Here is a 17,773-nt window from a genome sequence, read left to right as displayed (position 1 = left end):
TTCGTTCACTTGTGCCTTCTAAAGTCTGCGGTTTTGGGTTAATTTGCTCTTAATAGCTGATTTTCGTCGTGTTTTGTTGTTTTTGAAAAAAAAAAAAAATTTCTTCCATCCGTTCGACCAAGCAGGCCGCGTGGCTGCAGCCCCACGGCTTCGATCTTGCAGCGGAGCTTTTCTGGTCTATGTCCCGGCCTATTACCGGTTTTAAAAAGTGTGCCAAGTGCCAGCGCGCGATTTCGCTAACGGACCCTCATCGACGCTGTCTTCGGTGTCTGGGGCCCCAACACCATCCAAAATCGTGCGGGCACGTGCTTTCAAGCATCATTGCTTCTTGTGGGAGCAGTTGTTGACTGTGGAGTCTTCAATGGAGCTGTCGTCATCAAAGGGGGCTTCACCAGCTGCCTCGCCTGGGGCTCCCCAGGCTTCCACGTCTTCTGCTCCGAGCCTCATCAAACCTGCTTCATTTGTACCGGCTCCGTCTTCGACGCAGGCTTTGATGCCTTCCTCTGTCTCCTCAGGTCAGGTAGCGCAGCAACCTATTCCTCCGGTGGTTCTTAAAGTGCCCAAGGCCTCAAGGGAGCGCGAAGCCCGTGCAGATGGTCCCATTGCTGATGCGGATCCCACCTTGCCGGCTTCGTTCCAGACCTTACTTGAAAAGCAATTCATCAAGCTCTTTACCACCATGGGCCCGAAGTTTCTCTCTCAAATCCAGCCTAGGCACGCGGAGGCCTCCCGCGAGGTCAAGCCGATTCCAGTGCCTCAGCGATACACACACTCTCTACAGGGAGCAGAGTCTCTGCGAGTGTCTGGTCTGGCATCGATGCATGCATCGCAAGGAGAAGAGTCTTTGCCCATGCCTCCACTGGAACCGATTCACTCGATGCAAGGAGCAGAGTCTTTGCGAGTGCCGCCATTGGAACCGATCCCATCGATGCAAGGACTCGAGTCTTTGCGGGGGCCTCGAGGTGCTTCCAGCCAGCCACCTCTGCTTCGATCCACCGCTTCCAGCCCCATCCACTCGCTGGGGGCCTCGGCGAAGACTCACTCGCCTCAAGCATCGAGGCCTACTTCTAGACACAGCTTGCATCATCGATCAAGACATTCTTCAAGGCACTCTTCTAGGCATGCCTCGCCTCATCGGAAGCAGCCTTTCCTCGAGTATTCTCCACTTGCTACTTCGCCTCTTCCTCTGCCGGAGCTCGAGGACACGATGGGATCTATTTCCCCATCTCGATCCCCATCCTCATTGGATCCAGAGGCCTCGACGTCCTTGAGTCCTTCTCGAGGCCCTGCTCTGGCTGACCAGCTGTCTTTCTCCTCTTTTCTTCGGCAGATGGCAGCGGATTTGGACATTCAACTGGACACTGGGTCCAAGTTTTCCAAAGAGTATCTGGAGACGATGCATCTCCCTCAACCACCTGCTGAGTCCCTCAAGCTTCCTCTTCATAAGCTGCTGGATCAGACCTTTGTTTGCTGTCTTGAGACATCCTACTCCATCCCTGCGGTGCCTGGTAAATTGGATGCCAGGTACCGCACGGTTCACCATAAGGGGTTTGATGGCGCCCAACTCTCCCATCAATCCCTCTTTGTGGAGTCCTCATTGAAGCGGTCTCACCTCTCTCAGGTATATGCCACCGTTTCACCTGGCAGGGAGGGCAAGACGATGGACAGGTTTGGCAGGCGCATTTACCAGAACTCAATGATGACATCCAGAGTTCTTAATTATAACTTTCATTTCATCACATATTTTGAATTTTTCCTGTCTGTCCTTCCCAAGTTCATGCCCTATTTGGATTCCCGAGCCAAGTTTGAGTATCAGGAGGTTCTGGATTCATTATCCCAACTCAGGTTACAGATGATGCAATCCTCCTACGATGCCTTTGAATTATCTGCTCAGGCTACGGCTTGCTCGGTGGCCATGCGACGCCTGGCGTGGCTCAGGACAATCGACATGGACCCCAATCTACAGGACAGGCTTGCCAATGTCCCATGTGCTGGTACCGACCTCTTCGATGAGTCTATTGAGGCGGCAACCAAGAAGCTCTCGGACCATGAAAAATCTTTTCAATCTATCCTTCGTCCGAAGCCCAAGCCTGCTCCTCCTTGTCCATCTCGCCCGCCTTTGATATACCAGCGGCGTTTCCCGCCCAAACAGGCTCCTGCCATCCGTCAGCCTGTGAATAGGCAGCATTCGCAGAAGCAGCCCCAGAAGCATCAGCCATCTGCTGACCCCAAGGTTCCTCAGCCTTTTTGACTGTCTCATGGAGAGCATAACGTCCATCATTCTGCCCTATCCAATTTTTCCCCCGATAGGGAGGTCGTCTCCATCATTTTTACCATCGATGGATGACTATTACCACCGACCTCTAAGTCCTTTCCACTGTAAGGGAGGGATACTCTCTTCAGTTCCATCAAGTTCCTCCGGAACATCCTCCAACTTGACCCAGACCGCCCTTCTTCTTCAGGAAGCTCAGGCTTTGTTGCAGCTCCAGGCTGTCGAGCCAGTTCCTTTGGCTCAACAGAACAAGGGGTTTTACTCCCGGTACTTTCTTGTTCTGAAGAAGACGGGTGATCTGCGCCCTATTTTGGGTTATTCCATGTCAAGTGATCAAGGGCTCCCTGCATGACCATCACGGATTTTGATAAAACTTTATGCACAAAGTCCCACATGTATCAAACGAACTTTGGTAAAGTTTTAGTTTCGCCTGTGGAATATTCGTGGAGATATAGCCATTTGTTTGACCCCATACTGCAATGACATACAGTACGACAGTGACATTCTGACAACTTTGAGACACAATATCTCACGAGCTATGTTTCCAAAAAAACTGAAACTTAGCTACCCTGCACAACTTTTGGAGCTCTATTCAGTGCTACCAATAATAATGTTTGTCGAGCACTGAGTGAATGGCTGAATTACAGTAAACTTGGCTGAAAAAATTAGTGCTCCAAAAAAAGTCAAAGTTTGACATTACTTAGCTCCCACAATAATTGAGTAATAAATGCGAAATTTGGCGCATAATGTCTCAGTACAACGTTGTTTTCAAAAGTACAATTTCAACCTCCAAGCTCTTTCCATTAGTTTACAAATTAAGTGTAAAGTTGCTAATTTGTGTAAAAAGGCCAAAAATAGGGTATTTTCAGCCTGCTTTTACAGAAAAATACCTTTCAGAAACTCTTTCAAATCAGTCTCATTAGAAAGAGCATATTTCAAACCCCCTAGAAAAGTGGGCTTCATTTTTCAACGCAGGTTAACAATGGCTGAAAAAGGGGGACAAAGTTGGGAGACGTTGCCACGGCAACAACCTCTATTTCAACATAGTTCTGTCATTTTTAAAGTTACAGTTTTGTATTGATGTAGTATTACTACTACTCTATTGCGTTGGTCCATGGTGACATTGTCACAACCAGTTCAAGAGTTTGAACTGGCAACCCCATCGCCATAGGGGTCACGCCCGATAGCTGTGCAATACCAGCCACGGGTGGACCACTTCGTCCAGGTTTCCAAGCCTCGCATTTGGTTTCTTTGTCAAGGTTCCAAAGCCTTTTGTTGGTATCTTTCTGGTTCCAAAGCCAATGATTAGGGTGTCTTATCCTAGGTTCCCAAGCCTAAATTGGGTATCTTATATGGTTCCCAAGCCGAAGTGAAGTCCACTTTGATTTTAACTGCCAGCAATCTTTATAACATTCTGTTAAATTTTTGAGCCACTTTCTTCAATGCAGTTTCTGGAAATTGATATTGGCGGCCGGATGATGTAAATGAAGGGGCACAAAGCATGCAGGCTTGGAAACCTGGACGAAGTGGTCCACCCGTGGCTGGTATTGCACAGCTATCGGGCGTGACCCCTATGGCGATGGGGTTGCCAGTTCAAACTCTTGAACTGGTTGTGACAATGTCACCATGGACCAACGCAATAGAGTAGTAGTAATACTACATCAATACAAAACTGTAACTTTAAAAATGACAGAACTATGTTGAAATAGAGGTTGTTGCCGTGGCAACGTCTCCCAACTTTGTCCCCCTTTTTCAGCCATTGTTAACCTGCGTTGAAAAATGAAGTCCACTTTTCTAGGGGGTTTGAAATATGCTCTTTCTAATGAGACTGATTTGAAAGAGTTTTTAAAAGGTATTTTTCTGTAAAAGCAGGCTGAAAATAACCTATTTTTGGCCTTTTTACACAAATTAGCAACTTTACACTTAATTTGTAAACTAATGGAAAGAGCTTGGAGGTTGAAATTGTACTTTTGAAAACAACGTTGTACTGAGACATTATGCGCCAAATTTCGCATTTATTACTCAATTATTGTGGGAGTTAAGTAATGTCAAACTTTGACTTTTTTTGGAGCACTAATTTTTTCGGCCAAGTTTACTGTAATTCAGGCATTCAATCAGTGCTCGGCAAAAATTGTTATTGGTAGCAATGAACAGAGCTCAAAAAGTTGTGCAGGGTAGCTAAGTTTCAGTTTTTTTGGAAACACAGCTCAGGAGATATTGTGTCTCAAAGTTGTCAGAATGTCATTGTCGTACTGTATTTCATTGTGGTATGTGGTCAAACAAATGGCTATATCTCCACAAATATTCCACAGGCGAAACTAAAACTTTACCAAAGTTCGTTTGAGACATGGTGGACTCTGCATATGAAGTTTCATCAAAATCCGTGATGGTCATGCAGGGCACTTTCCAAGAATCTGATCACTTGACATGGAATGACCCTTTTGGATCTCAGGGTGCTCAACAAATATCTGGTCAAAGAAAAGTTTCGCATGATGACCCTGGCATCTCTCTATCCCCTCCTCGAGCAGAACGACTGGTTATGCTCTCTGGATCTCAAGGAGGCCTACACTCATATTCCCATCCATCCGGCCTCCCGTCAATTCCTCAGATTTCAGGTGGGACATCTTCATCTTCAATACCGAGTGCTCCCTTTCGGCCTGGCCTCGTCACCCAGAGTCTTCACCAAGTGTCTGGTTGTGGTGGCCGCAGCGCTGGACGACTGACTCATCAAGGATTCCACATCTCAGGGAGACGTCCTGGCGACCCAAAGGACTATCTGGTTCCTGCAGAGTCTGGGGTTCGAGATCAACTTTCCAAAATCCCATCTGCAACCTACCCAGACTCTTCCCTTCATTGGAGCTGTTCTGGATACTATCCAACTCAGAGTGTTCCTCCCTCCTCAGCGTCTGGAAGCTCTTCTTCATCTTTGTCATTTAGTGTCCTCTCGCCCGTCCATCTCAGCAAGACTCATGATGGTTCTTCTGGGCCACATGGCCTCTACAGTACACGGGACTCCTTTTGCCAGACTTCACCTCAGGATTCCTCAGTGGACCCTGGCATCTCAATGGACGCAGGTATCCGACCCTCTGACTCGACACATCCAAGTCACTCCTGCTCTGACTCAGTCTCTTCGCTGGTGGATGCTCTCTTCAAATCTCTCCAGAGGTTTGCTGTTTCACATGTCCCCCCATCAGAAGGTTCTCACGACCGACTCTTCGACTTATGCTTGGGGGGGCTCATCTGGATGGTCTACGCACTCAGGGCTATTGGACAAGTGCAGACCATCTATGCCACATCAATCTCCTGGAACTCAGAGCGATTTTCAATGCTCTCCTTTCCAACATCTGCTTCACGGCATGGTAGTCCTCATTCACACGGACAATCAAGTCGCCATGTATTATGTCATCAAGCAGGGAGGCACGGGATCAGCCTCCCTATGTCAGGAAGCTCTGAAAGTGTGAGATTGGGCGATTCGCCACAACACCTTCCTCAAAGCTGTCTACATTCAGGGGGCAGACAATGCCTTGGCGGACAACTTGAGTCGTATTCTACAGCCTCACGAATGGACTCTCCATTCCACGCCCCTTCATCACATCTTCTCTCTGTGGGGAACGCCTCAGATAGACCTCTTTGCAGCCCCCCCCCCCCAACTTCAAGCTGCCTCAGTTCTGCTCCAGGATCTACACTCCTCATCGCCTCGAGGCAGATGCTTTTCTTCTGGACTGGACAAATCTCTTTCTATATGCGTTTTCTCATTCAAAAGACTCTGGTCAAGCAGAGGTCCGACCATGCCACCATGATTCTGATTGCTCATCGGTGGCCCAGGCAACCTTGGTACTCCCTTCTACTTCAACTCAGCAGCAGGGAGCCCTTCTTCTACCAGTGTTTCCATCGCTGCTTACACAGCATCAGGGGTCTCTGCTTCATCTCAACCTGCAGTCTCTCCACCTGACACCTTGGTTCCTCTCAACGCGACTCCTCTCCAGTTTTCGCAAGCTGTGAGGGATGTTTTGGAAGCTTCATGGAAGCCTGCTACTAGACAATGCTATCACCAAAAATGGACTAGATTTTCTACTTGGTGTTTTTCTCATCATCAGGAGCCTCAACATTCCTCCTTATCTTCAGTTTTGGACTATCTTTTGCACCTTTCTCATTCTGGCCTCAAGTCTATATCGATCCGAGTCCATCTTAGTGCAATTGCTGCTTTCCATCAGTCGCTTCAGGGGAAACCTCTCTCTGCTCATCCTGTGGTTTCCAGATTCATTAAAGGACTTTTCCATGTCAATCCTCCTCTCAAACCGCCTCCGGGGGTTTGGGACCTCAATATTGTTCTTTCTCAGCTTATGAAACCTCCATTTGAACCTATTGACAAGGCTCATCTGAAGTATCTCACTTGGAAAGTTGTGTTTCTCATTGGCCTCACTTCTGCTCGTCGAGTTAGTGAGCTTCAAGCCTTGGTTGCGGATCCACCTTTTACAGTGTTCCATCATGACAAGGTGGTTCTTCGCACTCATTCAAAATTCCTTCCTAAAGTTGTTTCGGAGTTTCATCTCAATCAATCCATTGTTCTTCCAGTGTTTTTTCCAAAGCCTCATTCTCATTCTGGAGAATCAGCTCTTCATACTCTGGACTGTAAGCGTGCATTGGCTTTCTATCTAGAACGCACCAAGCCGCACAGAACTGCTCCTCAACTTTTCATCTCCTTTGATCCGAACAAGTTGGGGTGTCCTATCTCTAAGCGTACCATCTCCAACTGGATGGCGGCTTGTATCTCTTTCTGCTATGTCCAGGCTGGATTACCACTTCACAGTAAAGTCACAGAGATCGCGCCACGTTGTGGGGGTTTGGGGGGTTGTAACCCCACATATTTTACTGAAAACTTCACTTTTTCCCTGTTTTTAGGGAAAAAGTTAAGTTTATAGTAAAATGTGGAGGGTTACAATCCCCCAAACCCCCCACAACGCCGGCGCGATCTCTATTAAGTAAACTGGGAGGGTTCCCCAACAAAAAACCTCGTCGGAGCCCCTAAAAACTGTAATTTTATTCGGCGCGCGCCTCTGTCTTGCGCTCAGTTGTTGGCGCGCGCCTTTGTCTTTCGCGGGGTTGTCTATTTATCCAATCTCCTCTATTCGAGGGAGAAGAGTTTCTCTAATCTTTCACTGTACGGTAACTCCTCCAGCCCCTTAACCATCTTAGTCGCTCTGTTCTCTGGACTTTTTCGAGTAGTACCGTGTCCTTCTTCATGTACAGCGATCAGTTATAGACGCAATACTCCAGGTGAGGGCGCACCATGGCCCGGTACAGCAGCATAGAAACATAGAAATAGACGGCAGATAAGGGCCACGGCCCATCAAGTCTGCCCACTCCAGTGACCCTCCCTATCTATCTTTGCGGATAGATCCCACATGTCTATCCCATCTGGCCTTAAAATCTGGCACATTGCTGGCCTCAATAACCTGAAGTGGAAGACTATTCCAGCAATCAACCACCCTTTCAGTGAAGAAGAACTTCCTAGTGTCACTGTGCAGTTTCCCGCCCCTGATTTTCCACGAATGCCCCCTTGTTGCCGCGGGACCCTTGAAGAAGAAGATGTCTTCTTCCACCTCGATGCGGCCCGTGAGATACTTGAATGTCTCGATCATATCTCCCCTCTCTCGACGTTCCTCGAGTGAGTAGAGCTGCAATTTCCCTAACCGCTCCTCGAGTCCCGAAACCATCCTGGTGGCCATTCTCTGGACCGATTCCAGTCTCAGCACATCCTTGCGGTAATGCGGCCTCCAGAATTGCACACAGTACTCCAGGTGCGGTCTCACCATGGATCTATACAGTGGCATAATGACTTCAGGTTTACGGCTGACGAAACTCCTGCGTATGCAACCTATGATTTGCCTTGCCTTGCTTTGGATGAAGCTTGCTCCACTTGGTTTGCAGATTTCATGTCTTCCCTGACAATCACCCCTAAGTCTCTTTCTGCTTCAGTTCTTGTCAGGATCTCGCCATTTAGGGTGTAAATCTTGCATGGATTTTGGCTTCCCAGGTGCATGACTTTGCATTTTTTGGCATTGAAACTGAGTTGCCAGGACCTAGACCAGTGCTCCAGCAGAAGTAAGTCATGCACCATATCGTCTGCCATTGCTTTTTTGTCTGTTGTGCTTTTGCTCACTACATTGCTCAGTTTGGCATCATCGGCGAATAATGTTATTCTACCTCGGAGCCCTTCTGTCAAGTCTCTTATATAGATATTGAACAAGATCGGGCCCAGGACGGAGCCTTGTGGCACTCCACTTATCACCTCCGACATTTCGGAGGGGGTGCCATTCACCACCACCCTCTGAAGCCTACCTCCAAGCCAGTTCCCAACCCATTTGGTTAATGTGTCGCCCAAACCTGATGATAACCTTCTCCAATCTGTTCGTGATCCCCTACTTTATCGTTCCTAGCATTCTGTTCGACCTTTTCACCACCGCTACACATTGCATGGATGGCTTCATCAACTTGTCAATCAGAACTCCAAAGTCTCTTTCCTCAGAGGTCTCTCCAAGTACCGCCCCGGACCTGTATTCATGCATGAGATTTTTGTTACCGACATGCATCACTTTACACTTATCCACGTTGAACCTCATTTGTCATGTCGATGCCCATTCCTCGAGCCTGATTATGTCACGTTGCAGATCTTCGCAACCCCCTGTGTCTTCACTACTCTGAACAACTTCGTATCGTCTGCAAATTTAATCACCTCACCTGTCGTATCTATGTCCAGATCATTTATAAAGATATTGAAGAGCATGGGTCCAAGCACCGAGCCCTGCGGCACCCCACTGCTGACACTCTTCCAGTCCGAGTATTGTCCATTTACCACCACTCTCTGTTTCCTATGCTTCAGCCAGTTTTTAATCCATGTGAATATTTCACCCTCGATTCCATGGCTCGCAATTTTCCGAAGTAGTCGTTCATGTGGAACCTTGTCAAACACCTTCTGAAAATCCAGATATACAATGTTGATCGGGTCGCCCTTGTCTATCTGCTTGTTTACTCCCTCAAAGAAGTACAGCAAGTTCGTCAAACAAGATCTGCCTTTGCTGAAACCGTGCTGACTGGTCCTCATCAGCCCGTGTCCGTCAAGGTGATCAATGATGCGGTCCTTTATCAGCGCCTCTACGATCTTTCCCGGTATCGAGGTCAGACTCTCCGGTCTGTAGTTTCCCCGATCTCCCCTCAAACCTTTCTTGAAGATCGGCATAACATTCGCCACCTTCCAGTCTTCCGGAATCTTTCCTGATTTGATTGACAGATTGGCTATTAGTTGAAGCAGTCCAACTATAGTCTCTTCAGTTCCTTGATGACCTTTGGATGGATGCCATCCGGTCCCGGGGATTTATCACTCTTAATCCTATCAATCTGCCTACATAACTCCTCTAGAATGACCTTCAACCCTGCCAGTTACCAGTCTTCATTTGCAGAATATAGCCTGATGGGTTTTGGTATGCTGTGTATATCCTCTTCCGTAAATAGAGACGCAAAAAATGTTGTTCAGTTTGTCGGCAATTGCTATGTCCTCCTTTAGCGCTCCCTTTATTCTATGATCATCCAACGGTCCCACTGCTTCCTTCGCGGATCGTTTTCCCTTAATATATCAAAAGAATGACTTGAAGTTTTTCACCTCCTTGCCTATTTTTTCCTCGTAGTCTCTTTTGGCCTCTTTTACCACCTTATGGCACCTGCTTTGATGTTGTTTGTGCTTATTCCAGTTTTCATCCGTCTTTGACCTTTTCCATTCCTTAAACAAAGTTTTCTTGTCTTTGATCGCTTCCTTCAGCTCTACAGTGAGCCATACCGGTACTTTGTTCTTTTTCCTCTGGGATCCCTTGTTGATACGCAGTATATATAGATTTTGCACCTCGGTGACTGTGGCCTTAAAAAGGGACACAAGAACAGGGTAAACAAAACCACAAAACTCAAAAGAGCAGAACCAAAGTGGAATCGTCCAATCAGAATGGTGCACAAAAAAATGTGTCTTTCAACTCATCTGATAGATCCAAATGCCTTTATTCATCCAAATTGACTCAATGACTCGACATGTACATGTTTCGGCCTACTGGCCTGCATCAGGAGTCTATAAATTATGTATATAAACATGAACAAATCAATAAACATATAGATTATCACAAAGACATAAAAACAATATTAGAATACAGCAAAGACTAAATTGATAATTTTTTTTTTGTGTGTTCAATCTTTTTTATTGAATTTTATAAACATAACAAAACAGCAAACAGAAAAAACAACAGGTCGTGCATTGCAGTATAACAATCAGTAATCGATGAATCGTACAGACAAAATAAACAATGGCAAAAGAAATCAGAAGACATAATATGCAACATGTGTCATAGTCATATCATATAGCAAGAATATACAGGTATAGCACTATGGTGATGTACAATAGGCCAAGACAGGAGACCACACTTTATGATAGGTGTGGCTAGAGTTAGTCTTATCAGCAGCTGTCTTTTCATATTTAGAAAACAGACATACCGTATTCCACCAAGCATTATAGTGTAACGAGGAAAAGTCTTTCCACTGAGATAATATAGTTTTAATTGCAATAAGAAGTAAACACTTAAGCAATCTGATTTCATATTTATCTAATTGATACTTCTGTAAAGCGCTAGCCCCATATATGACAAGATCAAATGATATGACTTCATTTATATGTAAAATCTGACTAATAGTAGACCACACATCAGACCAAAACGGTGATAGGTGAGTACACTGAAAAATCATGTGTTCCAACGTTCCTACAGCAGACATACAAGACCAGCATTTATTCGAGGCAGAAGACCCAAGTTAAGATAGCTTGAGTGGTGTCCAATACGCTCAGTGATATAAAAATAAAACAGAATGCCAAATGGAGGTGGATTTCAAAGCCTTAAAAGACATAAGCCATATTTCACTCCAGTCAGAACGTTCCACAGGAACTGAAGCATCTTGAGCCCAAATGTCATATAGCACTACATGAGGTAGGAATTTATGTTTGTGCAATAATTTATACCAAGCCGAAGCTTGACCCTTTCCAGAATTAATAAGGGCAGCCCAACAGGACAAGGTAGGTGTGTCATCGGACAAGTTGGTCTTTTTGAGATAAGATGTTAGGCAATATTTCAATTGAAGCCATTCATATTGGTGAGAAGGTTCCATATTATAAGTGCAAGTTAGAGTTTCAAAATCCAAACATTTAGAATCAGCTAATAATTGACCAATGGACCATAGGCCCTTCCTGCGCCAAGATTTCCATTCAATATAGCGGCCCTGAATTAGTAAGCAAGGGTTTCGCCATATAGGGGAACTGATAGTATCATTCCAACATACAGGAGCAATTGCATCCAGTTCCAAAAGGGCAGTTATAGTAGAGGAGAATATAACATTGCTGCTAATTGTACGTTTCTTGTGAGCAAATGGTAAATAACCAAGATTTTCTTCAGGTACTAAGGCACATTCCAATTTCAGCCAAGCAGGTGAGTATAGATCAGTCGAATCTTTAAGCCATTGAGAACCTTGTCTACACAAAAAGGCTACATGATAGTCATATAGACTGGGGAAATTGACATCCCCCCCCCATTTTCTTTAATACACTTTAATTTTCTCAATGCTATGCGAGGTGGTTTAGCATTCCATAAGAATTTGACCAATGCAGATTTGAATTTCTTGTAAACATTTAATGGAAACAAAAATGGAATCATAGATAATATGTATGTGATTTTTGGAGCTAAAACCATTTTGATGGAGTCCAAACGACCCCACCAGGACAATTTTAGTGGTGACCATCTGGAGGTTGTATTAGTAATAATATCCATTATATATGATATGTTATATTCTTGAGTTTCGTCCATAGAGACTCAAAAATAAATCCCCAAATATTTAAGCTTAGTAGGAGCGTATTTAAGGCCCAACTTCTTGATATCCTCACCACAAGGGAATCCTGAAAGCGGCATAACTTCTGATTTAGTTAAATTAAGTTTATAACCTGAGACTGAGGAGTAAGCAGCTATTGTCTCGAGAACAGTCGGTATAGAATCCAAAAGAGTGTAAATTTGTACATCGTCCGTGTATGCTGTCAATTTAAAATTCAAGTCGGAAAGTTGAAATCCCTGAATGGAAGCATTAGAGCGAATGTCAATCAATAGAGGCTCCAACGCTAGATTGAACAGCAATGGTGAGAGGGGACATCCCTGCCTCGTGCCCCTGGACGGATAAAATTTTTCTGACAGAACGTTGTTGATACAAAGTCTCGTTGATGGATGAGAGTATAAAACTTTTATCATTTGAAGAAATGAATCTTTAAAGCCAAACCAAGTTAAGACCTGGAACAGAAATGACCATTCCACCCTATCAAATGCTTTTTCCACATCCAAAGCAATGGTCACATAGGGTGAGGCCGAGGTTGATGTTTGTGATATGATGTGAGAGAATAATCTGGAGTTATCACTGGCAAGTCGTCCTTTCATAAATCCATTTTGATCAGTGTGAATTAACTTTGGCAGAACAAGCTGCAGCCTAGAAGCCAGTATTTTCGCATATAGCTTGGCATCTATATTTATCAATGATAAAGGCCTGTAATTGGCCACAAGTAATGGGTCTTTGTCAGGTTTTGTAAGACAATAATCATGGCTTCCGTAAACGAACCCATTGCCTCCCCTTTACTGATCAGATGATTCAAGTAAGATAGTAGAAATGGCAAAATCGTGTCCTGAAAGGACAGGTAGAACTCCACAGGGAAGCCGTCCGGTCCAGGGGCTTTGTGTTTGGCCATGGAGTTCAATGCATCTTTAAGATTGTCTAAGTCCAGGGGGGCAGATAATAACTCAACATCCTGTTCATCTAATTTAGGCGCAACAATATTATTAAGATACGTTTCTATAGATGTTACAGCAGGATTCTCTGATGTGTAAAGATCACGATAGAAGCAATGAAACCGGTTGCAGATTTCTTTATCTGAAGTTATAAGCTCGTCGTTATCCGTTTTAATGGCTAGTATAGCCGTTTTTTCCAGTTTCAGTTTTAGGTATTGTGCTAGTTGATGACCAGCCTTATTAGATGTATCGTAATAGTGTGAAGCCTGGATCAACACCTCAGATGCAGCAGCAGAACTTAGTTGTAGATTATATTCATAACGTAATTTATTTAAGTCAGCTTGGAGTTTGATATTAGAAAGATCAGCTATGAGGCAGGATTCCAAGGACGACATTTGTACTTCCAATGCTTTTAGTTGATTTTTTCTTAGCCACGTATGAGATTATTATCCCTCTAATATATGATTTAAATGCGTCCCATGTGGTCTGCCATGAAGTCTCTTCTACTTTGTTGGTTATAAAATAATCAGTGATGTGCTTAACAATGTGTTCCTTGAAAGCTGAATCTTGCAATAGAGACGAATTGAACCTCCATAAGCTTGGTGGTTTCGGGGGAGTGACATCTTTTAAAGTTAGTGTAATAGAAGAATGGTCCGACACAGATAGAGGTTGGATGTCAGTAGATTCTACTTTATTCAATAAAGAGTAGCTAAGTAGAAAGAAATCAATTCTTGAATAGGACGCATGAGGTGGTGAGAAAAATGTGAATGCTTCGTCATTTTGGTGTTGCAATCTCCATGGATCTACTAATTTCAGTTGATACAACAAGTCTTGTAAACAGTGTCAAGCTTTAGTTTTCCTGTAAACAGACTTAGATTTCCTATCCTTCTCAGTATGCAGAATCAAATTGAAGTCACCACCCATTATGATTGGATGGGAAGCGTTACCACTAATGTCATCAGCCAATGTTTCAAAATACAGAGTCTAAGGAAAACCCGAAAAATGGGAGCTGACAAAACTAGAAAAAAGGAAATCTCCCAAGCCCGAAGAAGGAAACTGTGATCAGGGGGAGAGACTGCCCACAGAGACGATAAGAGTGAAACACACTACTTCCTTTAAACACTACTGGGGAATAATTAAAGATAATTTGAAGAGAGCCCTCAGTCGCACAACCAACCTCCGAACTCCGGATAACACGGCTGCCACTGGTTTGCACCTAGAAGGTGTCAACTGTGAAACATCCTAGGGCTCTCTGTGAATTTAGTGCTAAATAACACAAAAGTGCTGTAAGTGCAAAAAATAAAAAACGTACACTGAAAGCAGTCTCTTCCCCTGAACCAGGGGGGCAAAAGTGCAAGTGTCCAAATTCAATCTATTGAACCCATAAGAAGGTACTTAACTTCTCTGGTAAGCAGTCAGCAATTCACCAAACGTCCAACGGGACTCCGTTTCGGGGGAGCACTCCCCCTTCTTCAGGAACGACTGACGCGGTACAGGAGCCTGAAAATCAAAAGGCTGTTAGCAAAATTGGCAATAGTAGAAAATGGCGCTTGAACCAGAGCGGACGCCTCTGATTTAAACCTGCAGACCAGGGGGCGTAAATGGAATATCAGGTCACATGACTAACCAGGTGCGGGTCGGTAAAAAATGCAATGAACCGGACCGCATTGATTGTGAAATTAAATGCAGAAAAATAAATAAACAAAAGGAAAGAAGAAAAGCTGTAAGTTGCGACAGCAAGCAATCAAAAAGTGTGATGCCACTCAATATATTCATTGTGTCCTGAGGGGATCAATGTTTGAAGTTCATAAATCCAATACTGTTCCCTCCTTTGCAACTGAGGAAGCTTGTCACCCTGGTAGTCTGTGAAAATCTGTTCAATAACCACCCATCGCAAATCCTGAAACGCATGTTTGAATTGTATACAGTGGGGTACCATCGGAGAAGTCATAGATTTGGTGTTGATCCGACTACGATGTTCTATCAAACGAGTTTACATCGTTCCCAAAGTTCATAAAAACATTTCACCTCCTCCTGGGAGACCTATTGTGTCCCTGAGAGGCACCGCTTTGGAACCACTCTCTAAGTTCATTGATTGGTTCCTAAAACCCCTGGTCGCTAATGCTAGATCTTACCTTAAAGACACTACACATTTTTTGTCAATCATTTCTCAATTTACTGACATAAAAGATTCTGATGTTTTGGTGACTTTCGATTTGGAGTCTTTATACTCTAACATTCCACAATCAGCTGCTTTCGAATTGATTTCCAGACTTTTTATGCAGGAGGTTCACCATGAACGAATCCGAGCAGATTTGCTCATTCAGTTGGCCGAGTTGGTTCTTTATCGTAATTATTTTCAATTTGATGCAACATTTTTTCTCCAGACCCATGGAGTGGCCATGGGCACTGCAGTGGCTCCAAGCATCGCAAACTTATACGTGTCCGCTTTTGAAGAACGGTTCTTGTACCCAGCGGTTTGGCAGCGGTACATCAAAACATGGCTCAGATTTATTGATGACGTGTTTTGCGTCTGGACGGGTCCCCATGAATTATTACATCATTTCCTGGACTGGCTCAACACCTTGGACCCCAATCTGAGATTTACCATGTCTTTTGACCACAAGAAAATTTCCTTTTTGGATGTTTGGGTCCAAAAAAATGATAACATCTTAGTCACCACCTTATACAGAAAGTCCGTTGAGGTAAACAATTATCTGGACTATACTAGCTGCCATCCCACTAAACTCAAGCAGTCTGTGCCCATTAGTCAATTCCTGCGCGCCCGCAGACTTTGTACAGATTTGGGTGAGTTCCGTAGGCAAGCCCGAGTTTTGTACACCCGATTTAGGGAACGGGGGTATCCACACAAGGTCCTGTCTCAAGCGTATAACAGGACTCTGTATGCTAACAGATCCCTGTTACTTTCTCAGGCCCCTCCATGTACAGATACTAAAACCATCTGTGTACTAACGTTTTCAGATCAAGCCTTTGAGGTGGCCCGGAGCATCAGGACACACTGGCATATTCTCCAGCTTCATCCCGATTTTCGGGATTTACCCTGCATTGCCTATTCACGCCCTAAGAACATTGCTGATCGAATAGTCCATTCTAGATATAATCCTGAACGTACCAATAGCCATCAGGGGGGCCAACATGGCAAATGCGGGAACAGCTGTGATATATGTGCCACTACAATTATAGGTACGGTGTGGGAACACCTGACGACCCATAAAAAATATGTTCACAAATCAGACACCTCATGTATATCTAAGTGGGTTATATATATCATCATATGCCCATGTGATATGATATACGTGGGACGTACTCAAAGGGCTATCAGAACTCGTTTGATAGAACATCGTAGTCGGATCAACACCAAATCTATGACTTCTCCGATGGTACCCCACTGTATACAATTCAAACATGCGTTTCAGGACTTGCGATGGGTGGTTATTGAACAGATTTTCACAGACTACCAGGGTGACAAGCTTCCTCAGTTGCAAAGGAGGGAACAGTATTGGATTTATGAACTTCAAACATTGATCCCCTCAGGACACAATGAATATATTGAGTGGCATCACACTTTTTGATTGCTTGCTGTCACAACTTACAGCTTTTCTTCTTTCCTTTTGTTTATTTATTTTTCTGCGTTTAATTTCACAATCATTGCGGTCCGGTTCATTGCATTTTTTACCGACCCGCACCTGGTTAGTCATGTGACCTGATATTCCATTTACGCCCCCTGGTCTGCAGGTTTAAATCAGAGGCGTCCGCTCTGGTTCAAGCGCCATTTTCTACTATTGCCAATTTTGCTAACAGCCTTTTGATTTTCAGGCTCCTGTACCGCGTCAATCGTTCCTGAAGAAGGGGGAGTGCTCCCCCGAAACAGAGTCCCGTTGGACGTTTGGTGACTTGCTGACTGCTTACCAGAGAAGTTAAGTACCTTCTTATGGGTTCAATAGATTGAATTTGGACACTTGCACTTTTGCCCCCCTGGTTCAGGGGAAGAGACTGCTTTCAGTGTACGTTTTTTATTTTTTGCATTTACAGCACTTTTGTGTTATTTAGCACTAAATTCACAGAGAGCCCTAGGATGTTTCACAGTTGACACCTTCTAGGTGCAAACCAGTGGCAGCCGTGTTCTCCGGAGTTCGGAGGTTGGTTGTGCGACTGAGGGCTCTCTACAAATTATCTTTAATTATTCCTCAGTAGTGTTTAAAGGAAGTAGTGTGTTTCACTCTTATCGTCTCTGTGGGCAGTCTCTCCCCCTGATCACAGTTTCCTTCTTGGGGCTTGGGAGATTTCCTTTTTTCTTCTTTTCAAAATACAGAGGACAGTCTTGATTTGGTGCGTATATATTGTAGGTGTGTATGAGAAAACCTCCTATTTCCAAAATGACACGAAGCCATCTGCCGTCCGTATCATGTGAAGAAGATATTATTTTGAGGTCTGCACGTTTTCTGATTAAAGTGATAACACCATTCTTCCTTCCCACAGATGGTGAAAACAAAGGAGCATACGCCCATCGTGGGGCAATCTTTAATGCTTCAACGTCATTTAGGTGTGTTTCTTGATAGAATATGACGTCAGGGCTATACCTTTCACTATATCGTAAGAGTTTAAGCCTTTTTACTGGATTGTTGAAACCTTT

The 17,773-nt window shown here is 44.4% G+C and overlaps 1 protein-coding gene across 11 annotated transcripts in view; it reads right to left on the bottom strand.

Moving 5' to 3' along the window:
• TRAPPC10 (trafficking protein particle complex 10) overlaps positions 1 to 17,773 on the bottom strand; it is a 507,189-nt gene that overhangs the window by 356,641 nt on the left and 132,775 nt on the right. The gene's annotated exons all lie outside the window — the stretch shown is intronic.

The sequence above is a fragment of the Geotrypetes seraphini genome, chromosome 4 (assembly GCF_902459505.1).
Source record: "Geotrypetes seraphini chromosome 4, aGeoSer1.1, whole genome shotgun sequence".
NCBI lineage: Eukaryota > Metazoa > Chordata > Amphibia > Gymnophiona > Dermophiidae > Geotrypetes > Geotrypetes seraphini.
The sequence above is the reverse complement of the archived record's forward strand: the minus strand, read 5'-3'. Positions and strand labels throughout refer to the sequence as shown.